The sequence below is a fragment of the Lithobates pipiens genome, unplaced genomic scaffold (genome assembly GCF_037356315.1).
Source record: "Lithobates pipiens isolate NorthernLeopardFrog02 unplaced genomic scaffold, aLitPip1_a1.2 Scaffold_27, whole genome shotgun sequence".
Lineage (NCBI taxonomy): Eukaryota > Metazoa > Chordata > Amphibia > Anura > Ranidae > Lithobates > Lithobates pipiens.
In genome coordinates, this window is record NW_027507788.1 from 121,132,555 (window position 1) to 121,157,544 (window position 24,990).

General features: G+C 46.8%; 1 long non-coding RNA gene across 1 annotated transcript in view; it reads right to left on the reverse strand.

The window, feature by feature from the left end:
• The window catches only part of LOC143933219 (uncharacterized), a 120,801-nt gene that overhangs the window by 62,036 nt on the left and 33,775 nt on the right, over positions 1-24,990 (reverse strand). The window lies entirely within an intron of this gene.

The window sequence follows — 24,990 nt, forward strand, 5'->3', positions numbered from 1 at the left end:
ATCAGAGAAAATGCTTGACGGCTTAGGACCCATTCGTGGTTGGATACAAATTCTTGGCTCAAGGTGTCTGCTATCTGATTCTGGACACCTGGCACGTATGTTGCCCTGAGACTGGCTAAATTCAGCTGTGCCCATTGAAAGACTGGTTGGACTTCCTGCAACATGGAGCGACTCCTGGTGCCTCCCTGCCTGTTGATATAGGCCACTGTCACTCAATTGTCCATCCTTAGTAGAACTTCTTTCCCCTCCAGGAATGGGCTGAAGGCTAGTAGTGCCTGGAATGCTGCTTTCATCTCTCTTTTTTTTTTTATCAAAACGGATTTTATTGACACACAAATACACACACAGGTCATCACATAAGCAGCGCAGTATACATAGTCAAACAGCATACACATAAAGACACCTTGTACATAGCAAAGTCATACTCCGCAAGCAGTATTAAATATCACCCTATTCGAACAGGACACCACATGTACAGGTCAAGATTTTCCAGTCGGGCCGCAGCCCTATTACCTGCTCCCCCCCCCTCTACAACAACACATACCCCCATATGGCCTTCCTTATATACCCTAACTAAGCAACCGTCCCATAACCAGCTCCAGGGGTGACAACCCGGGGGTATCAAGCCAGGGTCCCCACAGTCGCTCAAAGCGTCCCGCTCGGCCTTCTTTCATCTCTAATATGTTGGAGACCACACCGTGTGTCTTGAACGGCCAACGACCTTGGACTGCATGGTGACAGTAGTGTGCTCCCCATCCTTCCATGCTGGCATCCGAGGTGATTACCTCTTGAGAGGGAAGGACTATGCGTTGGCACCTCTTCAGATTGTGTGGTTTGGTCCACCATGATAGTGATTGCTTCACCTCCTTCCGAATTACTATTGGCTGGGTCATTGACACGCCATTCCATTGCTTCAGAAATGATATTTGAAGAGGCCTGGCATTCCACTGGGCCCATTGACCCATCGGAATAGTTGCTGAAAATTACCCTAGAATACTGGCGGGAATGGTAGCGGCCACGAGTAGTCTCTTTGCTTTCCGGATCAGGATGGGAATTTTTTCCTCCGGGAGCTCTACTGTATTGAGTCGGGTATCCAGTTCCGCGCCCAAAAAGATCATTCTCTGCGTGGGACTTAGACTGCTCTTCCCCCAGTTTATCAGCCACCTGAATTTTTGCAGGGTGGAGATTAAGATTACGCAATGAAGTAGGGAGGGAATCTCGGTTGTCGGCAAGCAGAAGGATATCGTCTAGATAGTGGTGCACTCTCAGGCCTTGTTCCCTTAATAGGGCTATTACTGGGAGCAAGACTTTTGTAAATGTTCTCGGAGCAGTGGATATTCCGAACGGGAGACTTTGAAATTGGAAATGTTGATGACCTACCACAAAGCGGAGACATTTCTGAAATGAGGTGTGAATGGGAACATGCAAGTAGGCGTCTTGTAAATCGATGGAGAGCATCCAATCTACTATGTTGATGGCCTGGAGAATTGTCTGCAGGCTCTCCATTTTGAATGCTTCTACCTGGATTCGGTGATTGACAGGTCTATGACAGGACGTAAGTCCCCTGTTTTCTTTTTTATCAGGAATAGAATCCTTTCCCTCTCTGTGGCAGTGGAACTTCCCTTATGGCTTGTTTCTGGATGAGGCCCTGAACATATTCGTTCAGTAGCAACCTCTTTTGGTGAGATGACGGTAACCTTGTTACCCGGAAATGGTCCCTTGGATGCTTTCGGAACCTCCATTTGTGGCCGAACTGGACAGTCGCCACTGCCCATGGATCCTTTATTGCCTCCGCCCATACCTGCCTGAACATACTGAGCCTGGCTCCTACTATAGCTGGTTGGGCGGGCGCACCTTCAAAAATACTTTTGATCCCCTGTAGTAGGGGTCTTGGCTTTCTGGAGCTTGAGGAAGGATGATTGAGGGTTCTTCCAGTTCCTCCTATATTCTCTGCCAGGTCTGTAGGATCTTGCCTCCCTATATTTGTCTGGGAGATTTCGTCTGGAGGCTGGCGGTCTTCGCTGTTTAGATCTTCTATCTGAAGGGATCAGACCCGAATTTCCCCCGGTAACTTTTGAAATCGCAGAGTCTAGTTTCTCCCCAAAGAGATTTACTCCGTCAAAGGGAATCTTGCACCAATTTGACTTCGAGGATGGGTCTGCTGACCAGGGTTTTAGCCAAAGTGCCCTTCTGGCCATTACTGAGCTCAGCATTGCCCTTGATGTAGATTTAATTATGTCTACAGAGGCTTTTGCGACAAAATCGCCTGCGAGAGACAGTTCCTGGAGGGCAGAGATTACTTTTTCTTGTTCCACTCCTTCTGATACCAGCCTCTCGGCATTAGCGGACCAGTTGGAAATGGCCCTACCAACAGCTGCTAGAGCCACAGCTGGTCTGCATGCACCTCCTGCCAATAGGTAAGATCTTTTAAGATCTAAGTCAATTTTCCTATCCAGCACATCTTTAAATGTAACAGCATCTTCGACTGGAAGTGTCACGTGTCTGGCAAGACGCATAAGAGAAGAATCCACTACTGGCGGGGTCACCAATGAAGTGACCCTAGGCTCCTTCAGGGGGTAAAGCTTTGCTAACCTTAGGCTGATCTTCTTTTCCAGCTTCTGCCATTCCTCCTTAATCAAATCCTCCAGTTCCTCAATAAATGGGAAGGTCTCAGGATCTTTTTTGAGATTTGGAAAATATTTCCTCACTTTTTGAGGAGTTTGTTTTTCTTCCACCCAATCGATTGCTTCCTTCACTGATTTAATGAAGGGTTCGACCAGTGCAAAGTCGAAGCTGGTAGATGTGTCAATGTCATCGTTATCTGACAAAGGATCCGACATCTTTGAAGAGGAAGGAGCAGCAGGTGTGGTACCTTGCAAAGGTCTGCTAGTTTCTGGCCCTGCGATTTGGAGGGGCGATTCAATAGCTGGATTACTAGGTTCTAATTTTCTGTCTTTAGTTGCTTCATTAAAGCATGAACGACAGGCCAGCTTATCTGGAAGTGCTATTGCGCCACAAATCCAGCATGAATTCCCAGATGGACGGAGACTCCGAGCGTGAGAAGAATGTCTGCGCGTGGGGGATCTTCTGTGGTAGGAGTGGCCATGTCGAGAGTAGGACCTTGATCGGCTCCTCCTGTGACCTCCACTCTCTCTGCGCCTTGAACGGCTTCTGTCATGGTCTCGGTTTTGTCTATGATTTGAGCGACTTCTTCTTGAGCGCCTTGAGTGCGACGATCTGGATGACCTGATAGGGCTGTCAAATTAGACAGCGTTAGTGACAGGCTCTCTTTTTCCTCTTCATACTTACCAAGTTGACCACACTTACCTATTAGGCTGGCGATGGTCTGCTGGGGCAGCGGCCTCCATGAAGAGTGATTCCTAAAAATGAACGGAAGTCAGTGTGCAAAAAGGCAAGTAGGGAGATATGCAGTGTTGCAAGAAAAGAAAAAACCCCAAGAAACGAAGAGACTGACCTTAAGGAAACCAGACGGAAAAACGATCGGAAAAACTCTCAAAACGATCTTATTAGAAATGCAGCAGAACCAAAGTACACAATGAAAAAATTCTGTTTTTTAAATTCAGCGCCACCACCGTCCGCAGTGCCGACCTCATCCCGCGCATCCGCAGAAATGTCCCTCAACGTCCGGCGCCATCTTGGAAACTGGCAAACAGATAGAACAGTGAGGTACTGGCCGCCAACGCATGCGCTGAAGAGTCCAAACATCGGTGCCCGAAGAGGGAGGAGAGAGGAACTACAGAGCTCAGCAAGGAAAAAAGAACAGAACATACTGAAAAAATACAGGTTAGAGGCCGCTGCATGATAAATCTATTTAAGATTTGTAAAGATAAGAATGGTACCCCTGAGACCATCAGAGTGGGGATTCCTTCATTAAGCTCATTTAGAGGCTGTACAGGTAGGACTTCCACCCAGGAGAGGCTTGAACCTGGCTGGGGCGATAGCGGTAAGAGGGTGATGTCCGGTCTTCTCAGGTGAGGAAAAAAAGGAGAATACTGAGGCAGAGGCCCTCTCAAGATTTAATAGTCAAACGGTCCTATCAGGTTGCGGGGGCAGAGCCACAACCCCATAGGTGTATGCTGCCATGATGCGACAGGAAAAAGGTTTGGCCAGCTCTTCTCGCCTTCCTAATTTTACTTCATAGCCTCTGCACCTCCCGATTTCTGTTGAAGTGCCCACTTTACTGCTAGTAAGGGTTCTGCAACTCTTTTTCTCTCTCTTTTTTTTTCTCTTTCTTTACCTTTTCCCCTTCTTTCCCCCTCCTTTCTTTTCCCTCTTTTTTCTTTTTGGCTGTTTCTCTCTTTAATAACATCTGCATGACTCATTTGTGCAATACCTATGCCTTCATGGATACGGACAGTGATCTAGTCCGTCTGTCTATATAATGTTTTTGAACATACGTATACATATACATTTCCCTAGTCGGTCATATGGTATCTATAAATGCCCGAGTGGCACTTAGAGCGTACAGCTGAACAATACTATATTCGACTTGGACTTTCTCTTAACCACTTAACAACCGCCCATTGCCGATTAACGGCTTCAGGGCGGTTGTTTAACTCTGAGAGGCCGTTAATTAACGGCCTCCCAGAATTCTGCTCTCGCGCGCCCCCTGGGGCGCGCACACGAGAGCATCCGTGACCGCTGGGTCCAGTGGACCCGGCGCATCACGAATCACGGTAAACGGCCGCTCATCGCGGCCGTTTACCACGTGATCGCTCCGTCAAATGACGGAGTGATCACTTGTAAACAAGCCGGCGTCATGTTATGACGCCGGTTCCTCCCTCCCCCTCTCTGTACCGATCGGTACAGCGGAGGGGGAAGAGATCGGTGTCAGCAGCGATGTGGGCTGCATCTGCAGTGCCCACATCGCTGCTCACCGAAAATTAACCCCTCAATTCCCTGCAAATACTCTGCATTACTCTGCAATGCCCTGCAACACTGCAATGCCCTGCAACACTGCAATGCCCTGCAACACTGCAATGCCCTGCAACACTCTGCAATGCCCTGCAACACACTGCAATGCCCTGCAACACTCTGCAATGCCCTGCAACACACTGCAATGCCCTGCAACACTCCGCAATGCCCTGCAACACTCCGCAATACCCTGCAACACTCCACAATACCCTGCAACACTCCGCAACACCTTGCAACACTCCGCAATACCCTGCAACACTCTGCAATACCCTGCAACACTCTGCAACACTCTGCAACACTCTGCAACACTCTGCAACACTCTGCAACACCCGCCAATACCCTGCAACACTCTGCAATGCTCTGCAACCCCCGCCGATACCCTGCAACACTCTGCAATGCTCTGCAACACCCGCCAATACCCTGCAACACTCTGCAATGCCCTGCAACACTCTGCAATGCCCTGCAACATACTGCAATGCCCTGCAACACTCCGCAATGCCCTGCAACACTCCGCAATACCCTGCAACACTCCGCAATACCCTGCAACACTCCACAATACCCTGCAACACTCCGCAACACCTTGCAACACTCCGCAATACCCTGCAATACCCTGCAACACTCTGCAACACTCTGCAACACTCTGCAACACTCTGCAACACTCCGCAATACCCTGCAACACTCTGCAACACCCGCCAATACCCTGCAACACTCTGCAATGCTCTGCAACCCCCGCCGATACCCTGCAACACTCTGCAATGCTCTGCAACACCCGCCAATACCCTGCAACACTCTGCAACACTCTGCAATGCTCTGCAACACCCGCCAATACCCTGCAATGCTCTGCAACACAGTACTCTGCAACGCCATGCTCTGAGATACCCAGCCATAGTTGGTGATACCCTGCAATACCCAGCCATAGACATCTCCCGCCGCCCTCCGGTGCTTCTACCGAATCACTAATACGATCAAAGCCAGAATCTTATTTTTTTTTCAGGCTTCCCAGCTTAGAGGTGAGATGTGGGGTCTTATTGACCCCACATCTCACTGTAAAGAGGACCTGTCATGCCATATTCCTATTACAAGGGATGTTTACATTCCTTGTAATAGGAATAAAAGTGATCAAAAAAATTATTTTTGGGGAAAAAAATGTCAAACTAAAATAAATAAAGTAAAATGAACAATAAAAAAAAAGTTTTTTTAAAGCGCCCCTGTCCCCATGTGCTCGCATGCAGAAGCGAACACATACGTAAGTCCCGCCCACATATGAAAACGGTGTTCAAACCACACATGTGAGGTATCGCTGCGAACGTTAGAGCGAGAGAAATAATTCTAGCCCTAGACCTCCTCTGTAACTCAAAACATATAACCAGTAAAAAAAAATTAAATCGTCGCCTATGGGGATTTTTAAGTAGCAACGTTTGCCGCCATTCCACGAGCGTGTGCAATTTTGAAGAGTGACATATTAGGTATTTATTTACTCAGCATAACTTCATCTTTCACATTATGCAAAAATTGGGCTAACTTTACTGTGTTTTTTTTTTTAAGCACAAAACTGTTTTTTTTCCAAAAAAAAGCATTCGAAAAATTACTGCGCAAATACCGTGCGAGATAAAAAGTTGCAAAGACCACCATTGTATTCTCCAGGGTGTTTGCTAAAAAAACATATATAATGTTTTGGAGTTCTATGTAATTTTCTAGCAAATAAATGATGATTTTTACATGTAGGAGAGAAATGTCAGAATTGTCCTGGGTGCTCCAGAACACCTGATGGCGCTCCATGCATGTTGGGCCTCTGTATGTGGCCACGCTGTGTAAAAGTCTCACACATGTGGTATCACCATACTCGGGAGTAATAGCAGAATGTGTTTTGGGGTGTAATTTGTGGTATGCATATGCTGTGTGTGAGAAATAACCTGATAATATGACAATTTTGTGAAAAAAAAAAAAAAGTAAAAAGAATCTTGATTTTGCAAAGAATTGTGGGAAAAAATGACAACTTCAAAAAACTCATCATGCCTCTTACTAAATACCTTGGAATGTCTTCTTTCCAAAAAGGGGTCATTTGGGGGGTATTTGTACTTTTCTGGCATGTTAGGGTCTCAAGAATTGAAATAGGCCGTCAGTACTTCAGGTGTGATCAATTTTCAGATATTGGCACCATAGCTTGTGGACTCTATAACTTTCACAAAGACCAAATAATATCCACAAATTTGTACTTATTTTTACCAAAGATATGTAGTGGTATAAATTTTGGCCAAAATTTATGAAGAAAAAATTACTAATCTACTAAATTTTCTAACAGAAACAAAGAAAAATTCGTTTTTTTACAGAATCTTCGGTATTTTTTCTTTTATAGCACAAAAAATAAAAAACCCAGCGGTGATTAAATACCACCAAAAGAAAGCTCTATTTGTGTGAAAAAAAGGACAAAAATTTCATATAGGTCCAGTGTTGCATGACTGAGTAATTGTCATTCAAAATGCGAGAGCACCGAAAGCTGAAAATTGGTCTGGTTATTAAGGGTGTTTAAGTGCCCAGTGGTCAAGTGGTTAATAACCAATGATTTTATTTACATTGTGTGTTTTTATAATGTATTATGGGTTTCTTATTGTATGTATAATAATGAGTTATTTATTATTAATTTATCTGTCTTCTAATATGCATCTACAATCATAACATGGCGATTGTTTCGTTTACTATTGATGATGGTTTAAGATCGATCAAGATTGATCTGTGTATGTGAGTTTTTTGCCATAGACTGGCGATTGCGGTTTGCTCTGAACTTTGGAATCTCCGGACATGTGAACAATCTGCTATAACTATGTTGTTCTCTTGTTCACATTACTCCTCTCTACTGTATGTTACTACTTGGTAGTTCACATAAACAATATTTAATGATTGACATTGTGGAGAGGAGTTTAACTCAATAATTTAATGCCATCAAACTTCTCCATACTTTATTTTATACATATGACCCAGGTTTATTATGTTTTCACATAACTTTAGATGAGCATTTTCAACATCCATATGCACATATTAATTATTTCACTATTTTGCTTCTGGCACACACATTCACATTCAAAGGTTTTTTTTTTTTTGATATATGATATCACACACACCATTTTACACACACATTCATTTCCCCACACACGCATTTTTTGTCCTCATCACTTATCCAGTTTTATTGCTTAATACTTTTTTTACTCTTTTTCCATTTTTCTTCCTTACATACATACTTCACCAGTCCACATACACCTGTTTCTTTGTTTTTGTTTTTCTTTTGTCACTTCACCCTTTACCATCTATTAATTGAGTGTGGGGTTCACATGTGTGGAGACTCCAGGTTGATGAGTTACTGGCGGTTACAACCACTTATGCTCTAATTACGCTATCACATGATGACACTCATTTAATATATAAATGCCTTCTGTTCAGAACAACGATTAACTATGAGTGAGCGCTAATTTTAGCGTGAAACGCGTCAAGATTTTTTGTTCTATAATTTTTTTCCCTTTGCTGTTGGGATTTGTGTGATGTGAGGTTTTTTAGTTGAAATAATAAAGGCACAATTCACTTTATCTGATCCGGAGTGCGGCTATCTAGAGTTCCTCTGTTTTTTATCCATCCACAGCCGGGCCCCTGACATCCACAGCCTGGCCCCCGGAAAACAAACTGGCCCCCAGCATCCACAGACTGGCCCCCGACATCCACAGCCTGGCCCCCAACATCCACAGCCTGGCCCCCGATATCCACAGCCTGGCCCCCGACATCCACAGACTGGCCCCCAGCATCCACAGCCTGGCCCCCGACATCCACAGCCTGGCCCCCGATATCCACAGACTCGCCCCCGACATCCACAGACTCGCCCCCGACATCCACAGACTGGCCCCCACATGATCCACAGACTCACTGGCCCCCGACATGATCCACGGACTCACTGGCCCCGACATGATCCACGGACTCACTGGCCCCCGATATGATCCTCCACGGACTCACTGGCCCCCGATATGATCCTCCACAGACTCACTGGCCCCCGACATGATCCTCCACAGACTCACTGGCCCCCGACATGATCCTCCACAGACTCACTGGCCCTCGACATGATCCTCCACAGACTCACTGGCCCCCGACATGATCCTCCACAGACTCACTGGCCCCCGACATGATCCCCCACAGACTCACTGGCCCCCGACATGATCCCCCACAGACTCACTGGCCCCCGACATGATCCCTCACAGACTCACTGGCCCCCGACATGATCCTCCACAGGCTCACTCTCCCCCGACATGATCCTCCACAGACTCACTGGCCCTCGTCATCCCGCGCGGAGACTTTGAACCAACTGTGGCGCCGCCCACTGCACTTCACACACACACTGGCAGCATGGGTGGGCGGCGCCACAGCAATGCTAGTCTCTATTGAAGACCAGCTTCTGGTCTTCTTAAAAATGGCGGCCGGCAGAGACATTGTCTCCGCCGGCCTCGGACCTCTAGCGGCCGGCGGCAAAAAAACTGGAAATTTAATTTCCGGGGATAACCCGAATTTCCTGGGACATTTCCCGGGACAAATGTCCTAATCCCGGGAATGTCCTGGGAAATTCGGGACAGTTGGCAACTATGTTTCTGGTGCCCCCGCATGGGCGTAGTAATCTTACAAACTCCTCCCTTTATAAGCGTTTCTTTGGCAACGACTCAAACACAGAAGTGCTCCCCTAAAGAGTATTCATTACCCTGGGATCCTCCCATGATTTCTTAACAATAAACAAAATACAGGAAGAGAGTACTCTAATGGGACCTGGAGGGGGTCTCTCTAATGGACACCGAGAAGGCTTCTGTTAGAGAATCTGTTAGAAAGAGCCCCCAGACATACTGTAGACATGATATAGGAGATGGTCAGAGACTGAAGACGGGATACAAGAGATGGTCAGAGACTGCAGACAAACTACAATAGATGGTCAGGGACTGCTGACATGACACAAGAGATGGTAAGAGATCTTGTAAGAGACTGCAGACATGACACAAGAGGTGGTAAGAGACTGTAGACATAACACAAGAGATGGTAAGAGTCTGCTGACATGATATAAGAGATGGCCCAGAGACTGCAGACATGATACAAGCGATGGTCAGAGACTGAAGACATACTACAGGAGATGGTCTACCAGTGCCCATCAAATGCAGCCTACCAGTGACCATCAAGTGCAGCCTGCCAGTACCCACCAATTGCAGCCTACCAGTGCCCACCAATTGCAGCCTACCAATGCCCTTGGATCACACAGAGCGGCAATGTTCTCCTACTGGCACGGAGCTTGGATTTGAATCTCTCCCGGGCGGCCTCTGTAACAAGGTACCGCCTCCTAGACCAGCTTGCAGCTCCTATAATATACATCCTACTGATTCAATTTCACTGCATTGGATCAGTGTTCCATCTATTACAGGAGCCGGTCTAGGAGGCGGGACTTTCTTACAGTGCTACCCAGGGGCAGACTGACAACTCATGGGGCCCCCGGTCAATAGGAGATTATGGGCCCCCAAAGTTTAAAGATGGCTGCCATCCTACCCTCCACACTCCTCTCCTGTACATACTGCCCACTGTCTCTACACACCTCTCCTGTTGGTGTTAAAAATACCCATAAAATGCTGTTATGTGTAGCAACATTCAACCAAGGAGAAACAAAGTTCTAGCAGTTTATTGTAGTCAGAGCCGATCCTCAATAACAGAAAAATAAATATATTCTAAAGTCAAGTGACGCTTTTATTAGCTAGATAATGTTCATAGGAGCTGATAAGGAGAGATAAGGCAGTGGACTATTTTAGTGATTGAACATGTAGTCTATTGTTCTTTAGCAGAAAATCCAAGGCTTCATCTACCAAGACATTTAATAACTATTAATAAGAGATAAGCAGCTACTAAATTCATATTTGCAAGTATTCTTTAATCAAGACTTAGCATACAATACAGCACTCCCCTGACCTCGATCTGTCATTCCCAAAGCTAATACAGTATATGTAACGTGATGGGAGTGAGGGGAACAAGCTGGACAACTGGTGTTCCTGCATCATCAGCTCTGCATGTACAGTAACATCTGATTAAGGAAAATAATTCAGAGGTGGCTGCCAAGATGGATTGTCAGCTCTGTAGTTCTGTGGGGAATCCCTATAACTTCACACCTAAATTTATAGTTCTGAATAACTATAGAAAACATCACAAATGAAGTCAGCCATAATAGCTCTTAAGCTGTATCCTCCTGCGATGGAGCTATGAGTAAAAACTAGTTTTAGCGTGAAACGTGTCAAAATTTTTTGTTCTATTTCTCTCCTTTGTTTCTGTGATTTGTGTGATGTGAAGTTTCACTTGAAAAAATAAAGGCATAATTCACTTTTTATTCAATCCGGAGTGTGGCTGTCCAGATATTTTCCATTTCCTATGCAATGGAGTTATGGTCATCATAGCTCTCATGTCACCCATTGCTCCCCATGTTAAAGACCAATTGAACTTTCAGTTTATATTAGCTAACTAGATTCCAGGTGCATCAAAACAAGAGTGTGAACGTCTGAGCCCTTCTATGCATGGTCGGAAATTCCAATGGAAAATGTCCGATCGGACTGTGTTGTCGGATAATCCGACTGTGTGTGGGCTCCACCGGACTGTTTCTGTTGGAATATCCGACCGACAAAGTTTTAGCTGGGCTATAAGATTTTCCGACAACATGATCCGATCGGACTTTGTCCGATCGTTTGTACAGAATTCCGATCGGACAAAGTGCCACGCATGCTCAGATCAAATTCCTAGACCAAAGCTATTGGCTACTAGCCTGAACGTAGTCCAGTCGTAACAAAATAACGTCATTTCGCTCTGAACGATCTGATTTTCCAACAACTTTGTCCGACCGTGTGTATGCAACACAAGTTTCGGACAAAATACGACTGATTTTGTTGTCGGAATGTTCGACCGCGTGTACAAGGGCTGACTGTTTCCTTCAGAAAGCAGCAGTTTTTCCTGAATAGAAAAGCTTATTTCTGAACTATGCTGTGAAGAAGAAGCTTTGCTGTCTGTGTGGAAGCAGTGGTTTCTTTGTAGAGGTCCGACATTCTCCTTGCTGAGTTGTGCCTTTACTTCTGCAATCATCAAAGCTCACGCTCCCTGCTGATTGTAGAGCCCCAACTCTGACTTAAAGCCCTTTCACACTGAGCCACCCTGGGTGTCAGAGTTAAAGCCCCGCTATTTTAGCGGCACTTTACCATCATTTTTGTGGCGCTATTTGGCCGCTAGCCGATCGCTTTTAAACCCTGCCCCCCCCCCCCCACCTTGCCTTGAGAAGATAATGGCCCAGCAGGACGTATTACTGAATCAGCACTGTCTGTGTTGATGGGGTAATCTAGCAAACTTCTTTCCTGTAACTCACGATTGCAGAAAGGAAACTCTCTCTGTGTATGGCCAGCCTTAGCTGCTTCAACTCTGTTGACCTGAGTCTCACAAATGGGACTGCAGCTGTACATCAATTACATCTGTGCTTGCATGCAGTCAACTGCCTAATTTTTTTACATACTGGCACAGTTGACTGAGCCATTTATTTTTGAAACTATAGCAAAAACATCCCACTCGTATAGAAGCTGTAGGACAGTAAATAATCAGCTATAGGTCATTGTCTCTAAAGACACAGAGTAGAGACTGCTTTCTAAATTTTTACTTTGGACTTTTCTTTAACACCTTACTGTATGATACACAGGAAACAAGTGAAGTGAAACAAAAAACATAAAAAATGTATGCTTTAAAAGCGAGACACACCATACATAGAATCGTGACGCCTAAAGGAGACTCTATAGTAGCAACAAATGAAATTGCGGACCAATTTGTGAAATACTTTCAATCATTATATAACCTTCCACCACCTTCTCCGCCTGAGACGGTGGAGGATAGATCGGAGCGAATACGGGCGTTTCTATCTAAATTCTCCCCATCCCCTATTGAATCTTCAGATCAAAAGGTACTGGATTCCCCCTTGTCTAAGGAAGAAGTGCTCCTCGCCCTAAAACAACTCAAAGCTGGTAAAAGTCCAGGCCCAGATGGCTTATCTGTGGCGTATTATAAAACATTTTCCGATCAGTTAATTCCTCACTTCTTAAACACCTTTAATAACCTCACTCCCAACACCCAATCCACTACTGACCTTTTACAAGCACACATTACACTGATCCCCAAACCTGGCAAAGATGATACACTCATCCCTAACTATCGGCCTATCTCTTTACTCAATGTGGATATTAAGATATATGCTAAAATTCTTGCAAACCGCATTGCACCCTTGCTTCCCCACATTGTTTCGACTGATCAAGTCGGTTTTGTCCCCGGCAGAGAAGCCCGGGACAACACCACCAAGACCCTGAATATGCATCATTGGTTGACCACATCTCGGAGCAAAGGCTTCTTTTTATCATTGGATGCGGAGAAGGCGTTCGATAGGGTGGCATGGGACTACATGTTGTCTGTCCTTCAGCATGTTGGCCTACCCTCGCGATTGATTCAGATGATATCGATCTTATATTCCACCCCTACCGCGTGCATACAGGGCCGGTGCTAGACTATTTTGCACCCTAGGCAAGACCAGCTACTTGCGCCCCCCCCCCCCCCCCCAAAAAAAAAAAAAAAAACATACCCTGCATGGCTTTGTGAAGTGTCATTAAATAATAGCACAACACACTCTTTGATCACAGATCCCAGTGTGTATTGTGTGACAATCTGTCAGTTTTAATTATTTCACTGTGAACACCAGGGCCAATTGCAAGTGCGACCGTTCAGCCTGGATTACGAGCATCATGGGCCTGGTGCTGAAGATTTTGGTGGGCTCTGGATTATGAAGCCCCTTGCCCTGAATTATACATTAAATTTTTCTTTACAGGCCCGCCTTAACCATCACTTGTGCCTAGGCATGCCTTTCATCCCCACCCACTGCATCTGGGACCCCTTCTTCATCATCTACTGTGCCTGCAGCCTCCCTTGCTTTACCACCCACTGCGCCCACAGCCCTCTTCCCTCACCACCCAACATACCTATAGCCCCCCTTGATTGCAGAAATACTACAGGAGAGGGTCAGAGACTGCCGACAGGGTACAGGAGAGGGTCAAAGACTGCAAAACGTGCTACAGGAGAGGGTCAGAGACTGCCGACAGAGTACAGGAGAGGGTCAGAGACTGCGGACAGGGTACAGGAGAGGGTCAGAGACTGCCAACAGGGTACAGAAGAGGGTCAGAGACTGCGGACAGGGTACAGAAGAGGGTCAGAGACTGCCGACAGGGTACAGGAGAGGGTCAGAGACTGCCGACAGGGTACAGGAGAGGGTCAGAGACTGCCGACAGGGTACAGAAGAGGGTCAGAGACTGCCGACAGGGTACAGGAGAGGGTCAGAGACTGCCGACAGGGTACAGGAGAGGGTCAGAGACTGCCGACAGGGTACAGGAGAGGGTCAGAGACTGCCGACAGGGTACAGGAGAGGGTCAGAGACTGCCGACAGGGTACAGAAGAGGGTCAGAGACTGCCGACAGGGTACAGAAGAGGGTCAGAGACTGCCGACAGGGTACAGAAGAGGGTCAGAGACTGCCGACAGGGTACAGGAGAGGGTCAGGGACTGCGGACAGGGTACAGGAGAGGGTCAGAGACTGACGACAGGGTACATAAGAGGGTCAGAGACTGGGGACAGGGTACAGAAGAGGGTCAGAGACTGCGGACAGGGTACAGAAGAGGGTCAGAGACTGCCGACAGGGTACAGAAGAGGGTCAGAGACTGCCGACAGGGTACAGAAGAGGGTCAGGGACTGCGGACAGGGTACAGAAGAGGGTCAGAGACTGCCGACAGGGTACAGAAGAGGGTCAGAGACTGCCGACAGGGTACAGAAGAGGGTCAGGGACTGCGGACAGGGTACAGGAGAGGGTCAGAGACTGGGGACAGGGTACAGAAGAGGGTCAGAGACTGGGGACATAGTACAGGAGATGGTGAGAGACTGCAGACATAGTACAAGCGTTTCCTAGGCTAGCAGTGACCAGTGTGGAAAAACATTGATCACTGCAATATGTGTAAACAGGAGTTTACAAGATATAAACTAAAAAAACTAACAGTAATTTCTCAAGCACAGGAGGACAGTAAATGGTTAACAGGTCTGAGACGCTCCCAGCCTGACCAACCTAATTCCTTCAAAGATAAATAAAAGGTCAAACAAATCATGGATGGACACATATAGCTATAGAAACAGCAGTCATTGCAGGTCTTGCAGAAGTCTAATCAGCATTCTCCTGTCCTGTGTTCAGTGTAAATAAATAAAACCACAGATAAGAAGCAGCTTGAGAAGACAAGGGGAAGTCATCCCGATCAGTGTGATCTCTGCATATCCTAAACACAGCACAGGAGAAGGAGAACACTGATACGTTTCTACAGCCAGCATTGGGACAAGTTTTATCTCATACCTTCGCCATGCTCAGGTATGTCGGGTCCTCTCCATCCCTCCCTGCTCTGACCAACATCTTCTGGTCAAATGTGGCGGGCTGGACAATACGATTGGCTAAGGAGTTAGTGGGAGGCGGAGCAACTCAGCAGTCACGCCCTCCCACTCAGAAGAGGAGCGCTATTGGCTCCCTGCCTTGTTACACAGACGTCCCTCTCCCTCCAGCATTGTGAAATCCTGGGAGGGAGAGGGGAGAAGCTGCACACCACAGCGCTCGGCTACCACCCTCCCGCCGCACTGAACTCCTTGCTCTCCGGGTCCCCTGTCAGTGGCTCTGTCGGGAGCTTGGGGGTGGGAGAAGAGGAAGAAAGGGGAGGCAAGGGTCGGCTGCGCCCCTAGGCGGCAGTGCGCCCTAGGCGGCTGCCTAATCCGCCTAGTGGGTGCACCGGCCCTGCGTGCATACGAGTCAATGGCCGCCTATCGAACGCCTTCTCCATCAACAATGGTACACGTCAGGGATGCCCACTTTCACGATCATCTTTATATTAACCTTAGAACCATTACTTCGCATGCTTAGAGATAACCCAACCATCCAAGGCATTAACGTTAACAACCATCAATATAAGATTGCCGCCTACGCGGACGACATCATGTTATACCTTTCAGACCCCATCACTACTCTTCCGAACCTCTTGAAGGACCTCGATGCCTTTTCCAAAATCTCAAACTTGAAAATAAATTTTGACAAATCAAAGGCTTTAAATGTCTCTCTACCTGAAAGCACGGTTTTGCAATGCAGCCGCAATTTCCAGTTTTGCTGGGAAAGTGAGGCGTTGACTTCTTTGGGCATTAAAATCCCCACCGATCTATCCAGGCTGTATGAACTCAATTTCACCCCTGCATTACTTCAGATACAAAAAGATCTACAAAAGTGGCATGGAGGCCCTTTCTCTTGGTTTGGCAGGGTAGCCATTCTGAAAATGAATGTCCTTCCTAAATTGCTTTACTTGCTACAGGCCATGCCTATAGCAATTCCCAAATCCTTTTTTAACTCGTACAAAGCCATATGTAGGAAATTTTTGTGGTCATACCGCCCCCCCCGACTGAGTTGGGCCAAACTCATCCTTCCAAAACTATGTGGAGGCCTGGGATTACCTGATCTTCACACCTATTACAATGCAACCCTTCTGGCCAGAGTAGTGGATTGGCACATACACACACAAGATAAGGCATGGATCCCTTTAGAAAATTTTTATGCCCCGTTCCCTATATCCCATCTGCCTTGGATCTCCACTCAGGCTACACCTTTAGCTTGCACCCAACACCCGTTGATAGGCCCCACTATTCGCGCTCTCCGTCAAACATATAAATCTCTTCACATTAATATACCTCAGGGCCCTCTGACTCCGCTTTCCTCAAACCCAGACTTTCCCCCGGATCTTACCGTTCCTGGATCTGGAGCCACCTTTCAAAGAAATGTCTACAGAGCTTACCAATTTTTCGATAAAGGGAAATTGTTGACATACCCTAATATGGCTGCAAAATTCCCTGAGCTACACCTACCGTTTTTCAAGTTTCTTCAAATCCGACATTTCCTTACATCATCACAACCATTCTCGAGATGGCACACAGCCCTTACTCCATTTGAATCCTTATGTTCCAGCTCGGAACCGCAAAAACACGTGATCTCCACTATTGTACAGCTGCTAAGTTCAGACCTTTCCCCGCAGAAACCCATTCTACAGCGTTGGGACTCAGATTTGAAGTCTACTTTAACCTCGCAACAATGGTCCTTGATTTATGAACATATACACAAACGCTCTATTAACGTATCGACACAGGAAAATCGATATAAAATTTACTCTAGGTGGTCCCGCACTCCTGACAAAATTCACAAATTCTTCCCAGACGCTCCCGCATCCTGTTGGCGTTGTAGTGCTCCAATTGGGAATTTCCTACACATATGGTGGGATTGCCCCATATTACAACCCTACTGGAAGAAGGTTCATGACACAATAATTAGCATTACTACGTATCATCCAGAATTCTCCCCAGCCCAATATTTGTTACACCACACACCGCTTTCACATAAAGTTTATAAGACTTCGATAGTACCACACTTGATCAATGCAGCCACCCAATGCATTCCTCGTCATTGGAGATCTACGAAACCTCCATCTGTTGAAGAATGGCTCCAACAGATGGATAGAATAGAGGAAATGGAAAGATTAATTCACCAAGCATATGACAGGCATGAACAATTTTCTCATAAATGGGCGTGCTGGACACATTTCCGCGCCTCTAAATCTCTTAGCACTGCGGTTGCTCTTACTTAACATAATGTACTAATAGTATAGACACCATTTGCACTTTTCTTTTTTCATGGATGGCTCTTCGAACACCCCATCTCTGCACCCCTATTCTACTTCCTCCCTGGAGAGATCATAGCCGACTACAGTTTTTCATACACATTTCGCCACATTTTACCATACAATATACAACCCCCCTCCTACCCCCTTCATGAGGCCTCACCCCCCCCCCTTCCCCCGTTGAACATATGAAAATCTTAGTGCTAGCCCCCCCTTCCCTTTACTTCTACTATACAGTTATATAAATATTTTACATAAAACTTATGTAATGTGCTTTCTTTACTGGCCCCTATCAGATCTCCTCCCATAGCAAACCACGAAGTATACATATCTCAACCATCCACAGTGTGATCCCATTTGGGGTGGATGGCAGCACAGGAGATCGGTTAGGACCCAATACTATTATCTGACCCTTGCTCAGATATCTATGAGTACTTTAATTGTTCCAAATATTGGATTGTCTATACTTACTTTTCCTTCTCAGTATGTACACGAATCCTGTTGACCTTTTTTTTTTTTCTTTAATTGTTGTGACTTGAGTTGTATATTTTATCTTTATTTTTCTTATGCTGTTCTCCTTGTTATTATTATACTACACTGCAGGTACATACCTTGATTGTATTTTGTGACTCTCAATAAACTTTCTTTGAAAAAAAAAAAAAAAAAAGTATGCTTTCCTTTAAGCTTTCCTTTAATAAAAAAAAAAAAATGCATGCTGCATGCTTTCCTATAATCCAGTAGCCAGTGGAGAAATGCTATCTTACATTGGTGGTGAGTAGGGGAAGAACCCCATATAGGGTGGACAATGACATGTTCCTCCTTAAATTGAGGATCAGTAGAAAAATTCCTTGCTTTACATTAGTGGCCAGTGTAGTTCCCTGTTACATTGGTGGTCAGTGTGATGCCCCCTTATATTGGTGGTTAGTGTAGTGCCCCCTTACATTGGTGGTCAGTGTAATCCTCCCTTACATTGGTGGTCAGTAGGGATGAGCCGAACACCCCCCGGTTCGGTTCGCACCAGAACCTGCGAACTGACCGAAAATTTGTGCAAACTTTAGAACCCCATTAAAGTCTATGGGACTCAAACGTTCGAAATCAAAAGTGCTAATTTTAAAGGTTAATATGCAAGTTATTGTCCTAAAAAGGGTTTGGGGACCCAGCTCTTACCCCAGGGGACATGTATGAATAAAAAAAAAGTTTTAAAAACTGCCATTTTTTTCAGGAGCACTGAGTTTAATGAAGCTTAAAGTAGAAAAAAAGTGAAATATTCCTTTAAATATCATGCCTGGTGGGTGTCTATAGTATGCCTGTGAAATGGCACGTGTTTTCCGTGTTTAGAACAGTCCCTGCACAAAATGACATTTCTAACGGAAAAAAGGTAATTTAAAACTGCATGCGATTTTAATGTAATGTCTGGTTCCAGCAATATGGATGAAAATCATTGAGAAAAATGGCAAGGGTAGCCACCCCTGCCCATTACCAGCCCCTTTGGGTCTTGTATGGATATTAAGGGGAACCCCATACCCAAATTAAAAAAAGGAAAGGCGTGGGGCCCCAGGCCCTATATACTCAAAACAGCAGTATACAGGTGGTACAAACAAGACAGGGGATTTTTGGAAAACATAAGGAAAGGTTATCACCCCTGTATAATTTTTTTTTACCGTCCGTCTTTTTACATCTCACTTCCTGTTGTCTCTTTCCGTTTGCAAGTAGGAGACATTTGTAAGTTGGATGTTTGAAAGTAAGGGCCTGCACTATATGCTCTGCAGAAATTTGGGCCTAAGGTGTTGGTGTTGCCACAACACTGTAAGCCCTCAAAGTGAATCTTGGTGGGCACTGGAACACCCTGCTGTGAACTATTATATCAAGAATTGTAATTACATGCCATTGTTGAACAGTGGTAGAAAAATTGGGCCTTTGGTGGTGCTGGTGCCATAACACTGTAAGTCCACAGTTACTCTTGGTGGGCCCTGGAACAGGCCCTACTGTGAAATATATCAAGAATTGTAATTACATGCCCCTGTTAAACAGTGGCTGAAAAATTGGGCCTTAGGCACTGGTGCTGGTGCCACGACACTGCAACCCCTCACAGATACACTCTAATTGGAGCGCAGGAATGAGCCCTGCTGCAAAGTATTGCATCAAAAATTGTAATTACATGCCCCTGTTAAACAGGGGCTGAAAAATTGGGCCTTAGCCACTTCCGTACCCCCTCCACTTGATTAAATGCTGGATTTGGCTACCCCTCTTCCTACAGTCCAGTATCGCTTCCACCTCAAATTCCTCTTCATTGTTGATGATTACGGGTTTAGGTGGGCCGGTATTCTGGCTGGTGAAAGGATTAGGGGTAACAGGTTTCAACAGGGATACGTGGAAGACTGGATGAATCTTCAGTGAACCGGGTAAGTCTAGCTCGTAAGATACATCATTCCTTTTCCTCCTGACCGAAAAGGGGCCCAAAAAAACGTAGGACCCAGTTTTCTTGAGTGGCAAGCCAACTTTAGTTTAGCCAAAGAGAGACAAACTTGGTTGCTCGGTGCTAAGACGAGTTCTCCCCGTTACTTCCTATCAAAGATCCTCTTGTTGTATTCCTGAGTCTTGGCCATAGCCTCTTGCAGCAATTTGTTGTTGGTCAGGAAAAAGTCCATTGTTTCAGACACTGCAGGAATGGTACACTCAGGTACAGAACCAGGCAGGAAGTATGGATGATAACCGTAGTTTGCAAAGAATGGTGTCTGTTTAATAGCAAAATGCAGCGAGTTGTTGTAGGCAAACTCGGCAATAGGCAGGAGAGAGACCCAGTCATCTTGTGAAAAGGCAGAGAACCAGCGGAGGTATTGTTCCAAAGTTTGATTAGTTCTCTCCGTCTGCCCATTCGTCTGGGGGTGGTAGGCAGACGAAAATGCCAACTCAATTTCAAGGGAACCACAAAGAGCCTTCCAGAATCTGGAGGTGAATTGAACACTACGGTCGGATACAATGCTCGATAGGAGCCCATGCAACCTCACTACTTCCTTGATGAACACCTTTGCAGTTTCCAAGGCCGAAGGTGTACCCTTCATAGGCAGGAAGTGGGCCATTTTAGACAGCCTGTCGACCACCACAAAAATAGTAGAGAAGCTTTCTGCCTGGGGCAACTCCACAATGAAATCCATTGATATCATTTTCCAAGGTCTTTCCAGAACAGGTAGGGGTCTTGGTAAACCCCAGGTTCTTGCCCGGCTAGTTTTGCCCCGGGCACAGGTGGTGCAAGACTCCACATACTTTTTGCAGTCATTAGTCAGCTGCGACCACCAGAATGCACGCTGCACCAACTCCGCCGTTTTTAGAATGCCAAAGTGACCGGCTAGCTTGTGGTCGTGGCAGAGTTCCAGAATTGCCACCCTCAAATCCTCCGGGACCAGAATTTTGTCCTTGTACGAGAACATGCCATCCTGCGACCTTACATCATTTTCAACCAATGGGGTCCAACCCACAGAGGCTTGCTTAATTCAGGACAGGAGGTCCCCTTGGAGTAGCAAGAAATTTCCAGCAGGAAGGATGGTATCTGGGAGCAAAGTATCTTCAGAATCATGAAACATGCGGGAAAGAGCATCCGGTTTGATGTTTTTGGAGCCAGGTCTGTACGTGATGTGGAAGTCAAATCTAGAGAAAAACAGGGCCCATCTCGCCTGCCGTGGTTTCAATCTTGCTGTTCTCAGATACTCCAGATTTTTGTGGTCGGTATAAACCAGGATTGGATGTGCAGCACCCTCTAGCAAGTAACGCCACTCCTCCAAAGCTGTCTTTATGGCCAGTAGCTCCCGGTCTCCGCTGCGGAGAGCTTGCGTGAGTAGAAGGCCACTGGGTAGAGGAGGGCCTTGGCACCTTTCCGCTGGGAAAGCACAGCTCCCACTGCAATTTCCAAAGAGTTCACCTCAAGGACAAAGGGCAAGGCAGGGTCCTGGTGCTTCAGGATGGAAAAATTGATGAGATTTTCATCAATATAATCCTTTAGGGTTACCAGTTCTTGCTCAGTTAATGGGAAGATTCTCCCAAAGGGCACTTCGGTTCCTGGTAGAAGCTCTATCGGGCAGTCGTAGGACCTATGCGGGGGTAAGGTTTCTGCCCCTTTCTTGATGAATACGTCCATGAAATCCCGGTAGGGTACAGGAATCGCTTGTAGTAACTCAGGGTCAGTGTCCAGGCAAAGGAGCTGGGTAGATGTAGAAGGAACTTCATGCAAGCAGTGCTAATGACAATATCCAGAAAGGAACTCGATTTTCCCTGTGGCCCAGTCGATGTTAAGATTGTGGGCCTGTAACCAAGGCATTCCCAGGATAATGTGAAAAAGAGGTGATGAAATGGCGTCCAGGCTTAAGACTTGGTGATTAGGACCCATGGTGGCCAGTAAAGGGATGGTTTCCCGAGTGACAGGACCAGAACGGAGGATGGAGCCATCAGCAAGGTGCACTGCGAGGCTTTGAGGTTTCGGTCAGAGGGGAATGCGATAATTGGCAGCAAAAGTCAGATCAATAAAACAGTTACAGGCACCAGAGTCAATTATGACTGGAACTGGGATATCCTTGTCGGGAAACTGTAGGATGACAGAGAGGGCAAGGTGAGAAGTAGACTTAGGCAAGGCAGATGCATGCTTGGAAGGAATCAGAAAAGACTTACGTGTCTTGTTAGGACAAGATCTCACGTAGTGACCTGGTTCACCACAGTATATGCATAGGTTACTGGCTCTTCGGCATTGTCGTTCTTCTGGAGTGAGGGATGGACGGATGAGACCCAGCTGCATAGGTTCAGGGGAGTCAAGTCCTGGAGCTGGAGGGGTGAGAGCGGTCGGCCGGAAAGAGCTGGTAGCACTAGGGACCTTGGGGAGGACCCAAGTGGGCCCAAACTGGCTGGAGGACTTCTTGAAACGACATTCCCTGAGGCGTCGGTCAATTTGGATAGAGAGATTTATGAGCTCTTCCAGGGACTGAGGGATACCGACCTGTGCCAGCTTGTCCTTGAGCGAATCGGATAACCCCATGCAGAACTGGTAACGCAGGATAGCGTTGTTCCATTCGGTGTCAGAACTCCAACGCCTGAACTCTACCACATAATCTTCTACCGCCCTGCGCCCCTGCTGCAAGGCGGCCTCCGCAGTTGCTCTTAGTTGAGGATCCTCATATAGCTGGGACATGGCAGCAAAGAATGTGTCCAAGTTGTCAAGGGAGGTCGACTTCTGCTCCATGAGGCGGTGGGCCCAGGTCTGAGGTTCTCTGGACAGAAGCGAAATGACAAAGCCCACTTTAGTCGCTTCCAAAGATAAGATGCGGGGTTGTAAAGCAAAGTAAAGTTCGCAAAGCGTTGCGGAAGGACCGGAATTTTACTCCCCAGAAAATCTCTCGGGGGTAGGTACTCTGGGCTCAGGAGGTAGCATTACTACTGAGGGTGCTGATGCTGGTCCGGCAGCGGAAACACCTGGTTGATGTGCAGGAGGGGACAGGACCTGAATTTGACCCTCCAGTCTGGTGTAACATTCTTGAAAGCTCTTCACGGCTTGTGTGAGACCCGCCAGGTGTCTGCACAATTCCTCCATGGGGGAGGCTCCCTGCTCGGGCTCAGACATGGCTGTCCGATACTGTCAGACTGTACGTACCTGACAGGTGAGCCCGAGATAGCAGGGGAAGGTCTCCCTTACATGTCTGGTTCGCGGCCCCTGGTAATATGGACAGGAAGCACGGGAGCACAGACTGGTATGAGAGCCTGGTGGGTTGGATGCAGGAGAAGAGGCCCCGCAGCCAGATGCAGATGGGTAGGAGGTCTTCAGACAGCTGGATGCAGGCGGCAGATGCGGAGCAGGGGCTGAAGAGGCAAGTCCAGTCACAGGCACGGTTGGCAGCAGGCAGATGGTGCAGTGCAAAGGGTAAAGCAAGTTCAAAGTCCGGGTCACAAGCAGGGTTGGCAACAGGCGGGCAGCGCGGTACAAAGGAGCAGGCAGATTCAGGGTCACAGACAGGCCAAGGTCAAGGGCAGGCAGCAGACAGGATGATCCAAGGGCAGGCCGGGTAGTCAGGAGGTCAGGAATTCCAAGCGGGATCACGGATACAAGATACTGGGAGCTGCAGATCGGACAGCACCGAGCACACTGCGGGGGACACCTAAATAGGCCGCACACAAGCGCACACCCGCACACCAGCGCACCGCAGGGCGCCCAATCGCATGTCCGTTACGGGCACTTCTGACATGTACACTGTGCAGGTGGCACAATACACCAACTGTAACTGCTGCAGTTGTCTGTGGTATAGGACCAGAGCAACATGAGCAATTGGGGTATCTTCAGGTGTACACTGTGCAGGTGGCACAATACACTGACTATAACTGCTGCAGCTGCCTGTGGTATAGGACCAGAACAACACCAGCAATTGGGGTAGCTTCAGGTGTACACTGTGCAGGTGGCACAATACACTGACTGTAACTGCTGCAGCTGCCTGTCGTATAGGACCAGAACAACACGAGCAATTGGGGTAGCTTCAGGTGTACACTGTGCAGGGGGCACAATACACCAACTGTAATTGCAATAGCTTCAAAGGAAATTAAGGCACTGTCTCTCCGTCTGTCTCTCTCTATGAGCCGCAACAAACTACGCAAGACCACCACGCTGGCGGCCATATATAGTGTGGGAGCGTGTATTAAACCCCCTGAGCCATAATTGGCCACAGGCAATTATGGCTCTCTTCGTTGACGGTGCTGTGATTGGCCAAGCATGCGGGTAATAGTGCATGCTTGGCCAATCATCAGTCAGCAATGCACTGTGATGCCGCAGTGCATTATGGGCCGTGAGAACTACTCAAATATGGTGCGAATGGCCCATAATGTTCTGGTTTCGGCGAACGGGCGAACAGCCGGTGTTCGAGTCCAACATGGGTTTGACTCGAACGCTCAGCTCATCCCTAGTGGTCAGGGTAGTGCCCCCTTACATTGGTGGTCATTGTAATGCCCTCTTACGTTTGTGGTCATTTTAGAAGTGACTCCTTGTATTGGATGTCTGTAGAAAATTCCACTTCTAACTTTAGTGTTCGTGTAGGTGGCAAATTAATCCTCCACTGCACAATGTACAGTACACTACAGAATATGTTGTTCCTTTATCCTTAGCCTAAAAATGCCATGAAATGGAATAATATTCCATAGTATAAAGTGTTAAAGGTTATCACTCAAGTTGTGTTTCCTTTACTATCATGTAATTAGCTTATAGAACACGACTTAGTAATCCTCCAGTGA